Source organism: Pseudophryne corroboree, chromosome 6, assembly GCF_028390025.1.
Source record: "Pseudophryne corroboree isolate aPseCor3 chromosome 6, aPseCor3.hap2, whole genome shotgun sequence".
Lineage (NCBI taxonomy): Eukaryota > Metazoa > Chordata > Amphibia > Anura > Myobatrachidae > Pseudophryne > Pseudophryne corroboree.
In genome coordinates, this window is record NC_086449.1 from 732,477,701 (window position 1) to 732,481,791 (window position 4,091).

Here is a 4,091-nt window from a genome sequence, read left to right on the forward strand (position 1 = left end):
CCTTTCATCATAAAATGAAAATTAATTTTACACACTCTGAGACAAAACTATGGACTGCAATGAGGTGTGACTACTGGATAACGATTTATACTGTATCTAACCCTATTTAGTGTGGACACAGTATTAATGCACAGATATATTCATCCAGGATACATGTCCACGCCCCCTCTGGAAGTGCAAGTGCGCTGCATAAGGGGACATTTGTAATTAGTATCAAACCCCCTCCCGTGTCACTGATACCAAATAAAACAAGGTTGTGTTCACATGGGATGGGGTTATGTTACCGGCGCTTGGGATCCCGGCGGTCAGCATGCCGACACCAGAATCCCGAACACTCAAAATGCTGCATGCCAAAATGCCGACCCACAGGGTCTATTCCCACTTGTGGGTTTCCACGACACCCATAGAGTGGGAATTGAACCTGTGGTGAGCACAGAGAGCCACCGAGCCCATAAGGGGTTTTGTTGTGCTCGCAGCCCCCCTTCACCCCGCCAGCATACCATACCCAATCTGTTCACCATACTTACCTACTTTGCTGCCTCCTCCTCCGGGAGGAGGCAGCGTTGTAGGTGTATGGGGGCGTGGCCGGCAGCAGGATGGGCGGTTCGGGGGCATGGCCGGCAGCAGGATGGGCGGTCTGGGGGCGTTGCATCAGGGTCGCGTCATCGTGACTCCACCCCCCTGCTGTGCTGTGCCGAGAAACGAGGCACTGCATAGCGGGGGGCGGAGCTACAAAGACGCGATTCAGCGCAAATCGCGTCATCAGACCCCCTCGGGCTGCCCGCTTGTTCTCTGCTGTGGGCGGCCGAGGGGGAAAGCGGGAGGCTTGTCCACCTTTCCGGGGGCCGGGAGGGTCACCCGATTTTCGGGAGCCACCCGGCCATTCTGGGAGGGTAGGCAAGTATGCTGTTCACACAGTTGCAAACAGAATCAGACACAGAGACGCATGCAGGCCTGTCGACAGGATGGGGTCAAAGGGGACACCTGTAGCAGGCCCTGATGTTCAGAGGGGCCCCAAAAATCTGGCACAGAAAAATGGGGCCTACCCTTCACTGTGAGAGAGGAACCGCGGCAGGCAGCAATAGCAGAGGAGCAGCCAGCATGACATAACACCACTTTCCATAGCTTCATTGCCGAGTCTAAAAGGGAAGGGAGAGAGTTGTATGGCCAATATGATGTTTAATTAACAGAATCCCAATACGTCTGAAGGAGGCAGTGTTTTCTCCTTAATTGAGGTTATATACTGTAACATTAAAAAACAACGCTAGCACAGCGAAAATTGGGATTACACAAAGTCTCACATAACCAAAGATTAAAGGGAAACCCTGCCATAAAAATAATAATTAATACAACGATGTGTAATAGCTTTAATAAGGTGTGATATCACATTTCCCTTATGTCAGTCATGCAAAAGACAACAGGCGCCTCAAATCAGAAAGAAACAGTCCTGGCCGGTCTGGTGGGATCTGTGAGGTCATGCTGTGTGTCATAATGGGCCTCAAACCAGAAATAACCAGTCCTAGCTGGTCTGGTTGGGTGGGTCTGTGAGGTCATGCTGTGATGTCATAATAGTATCAACTACCTATACCTTGGCTGTGCTGCTGCCTCCCTCATTCTCCATTAGAGACATTGAACACACAGGTCACCGGCAGCTCACCAGCAGCTTACTATCAGCTCACCAGCAGCTCACTGGCAGCTCACCGGCAGGAGGAGAATAATCGGCAGCAGATACAGTACTTGAATAAGGTTAGTAACAGGACAAAGACAAGGGCAGCTTAGTTATATGCATTCGTAGACTTAGGGGCCTATTTATCAGCTATTCAAAACTCGTTGCTTATGTGCTCCAGCCAATCATCTCCCAACTGTCATGTGTTTGAAAAATGTCAGCTGGGAGCTGATTGGCTGGTGCAACATTTATCATACATAATGACTTTTAAACAGCTAAAAAACATTGATAAATGGCCCCCTTAGAGCATGATCAACGAGAATCAGAGGGGAATAGAAATTGTTGCTTTAATGATTTAATAAAACAGAAAATAGGATTCAGATACTATATACTAAACTGGGAACAAATTCATAGAAAATGAAATTAGGTCATAGCTGGTGATTATTTAAATAATACAGGTTGAGTCTCCCTTATCCAAAATGCTTGGGACCGGAAGTATTTTGGATATCGGATTTTTCCGTATTTTGGAATAATTGCATACCATAATGAGATATCATGGTGATGGGACCTAAATATAAGTACAGAATGCATTTATGTTTCATATACACCTTATACACACAGCCTGAAGGTCATTGTAGCCAATATTTTTTGTAACTTTGTGCATTAAACAAAGTGTGTGTACATTCACACAATTCATGTATATTTCAAATACACCTTATACACAGCCTGAAGGTCATTTAATACAATATTTTTAATAACTTTGTGTATTAAACAAAGTTTGTGTACATTGAGCCATCAGAAAACAAAGGTTTCACTATCTCAGTCTAATTCAAAAAAGTCCGTATTTCGGAATATTCCGTATTTCGGAATATTTGGATATGGGATACTCAACCTGTACTATCATATGGTTTTTTTTAAATGTTTTGGAATATACATGTGTATGTTAGTTTATTATAGTGGTCACAGAGACTTTCCATGATGGTTTCATCTTTTGCCACTGAAGCCAAACTATGGAGCTATTTATGTACTGAGAAATCCTCACCACTCTCCTGGTTTCCTTATTACACACTGAGCCATAGAGTACATCAGCAATACATGGCCACCATTTATTATTAGTAACTTATGGGGAGATCTCTCATCCCTTCTAATGATGGGAGGTGTTGCCCATAGCTACTGGATCATTGTAGAGAGTATACTAGATAAATAATAGAAGATAATTGGTTGTCATGGGCAACAGCTCCACTTATACTCTTTAGAAGGTTCGATAAGTCTGAAAATATTAGGGAAATTAGAAAGTAGGTTTATGTCGGACACCGCAGATGATTTTACAATTTCCAACATTGAAAGTGCACTCAGCTTACATAAGTAAAATGGTTACTGGGGAAATGGACTGTACAGAAAGGCCATTATACCTCTTACAATTTCAGGTTCTAGATGATCTTAAACATGAATGTTTATCCCTAAATAGTTAATGTCACTTACAATTGTAAATGCGTTTCAAGGCATCTAACACTATCTACTCTTCATCTTTCCCACAGTACCATGCCTCCAAAATGGGTCATCTCATTCTGGAACACCATGACCTCCTGTTGTCCTTGCAGGAAATATCAGAAATGGGCTGAAAAGAGAAGGGCCACCCACATGCCTCGCCCTATCGGGCTTGAGGCGGAGGAACTGACTCCAGCGGAGCAGGTTGAAGAGATCATCTCTAATGGCACCCTGAGCAAGGAACCCACTTTCAGTGAAAAGAACAATGATTGCCAAGCCCTGGAAGTGGAAAACAAGAAGCTAGCAGAAGAGAAGAACTTGCTAGCGGAGGAGAATGAGATCTTGAAAATGAAGCTTGAGATCCAATATGAAGCCCTGATGGAGGTGGTGAAGGTGATGGAGGAGGCCACTGCCAAACTCCGCAGCTGTTTGGGACAATAACTCAGCTGACCATTAAAACATGATCCTTATCTCACCTGTTAGAGAAGGTGGAAAATATGCTCTGAGAGGTTTCTGTAATATTCTAATTGAAAAGTGCTGAAATCTCTCAGTGTATATTTTCCACCTTTTGTCACCTTCTCTAATAGATGAAAGGATTCATGTATGTCATCATCTGGTCCAGCTAACAGTGGCTATACTATTTCCCATCACATGCTCTGATAATAACATCATGAACATCAATAAACAGAGCAAACTTATTATCTTGAGTGCGTTCTTGTCTCTACTAAATTTATGCGTAGTGAGAAATATATCTTATGTCTAGGTAAAAAATATAACTACTAGGTAAATACATATATAACTATGATAATTATTCATAATATGAAAAAATATTCATATTATTAGGGAAAACAATTCCATTATCACAGGTAAGTATCCAAAATATCTAAAATAACACATGGTGGCATATTAAGCAGTGGTACAATAACACATAACAGTA

The 4,091-nt window shown here is 42.9% G+C and overlaps 1 long non-coding RNA gene across 1 annotated transcript; it reads left to right on the plus strand.

Moving 5' to 3' along the window:
- Positions 1-1,608: 1,608 nt before the first annotated feature.
- Positions 1,609-3,853, plus strand: LOC134935636 (uncharacterized). Its single transcript, XR_010180300.1, has 2 exons — positions 1,609-1,746; positions 3,205-3,853. It is a non-coding gene; the product is annotated as an uncharacterized LOC134935636 (long non-coding RNA).
- Positions 3,854-4,091: the final 238 nt, after the last annotated feature.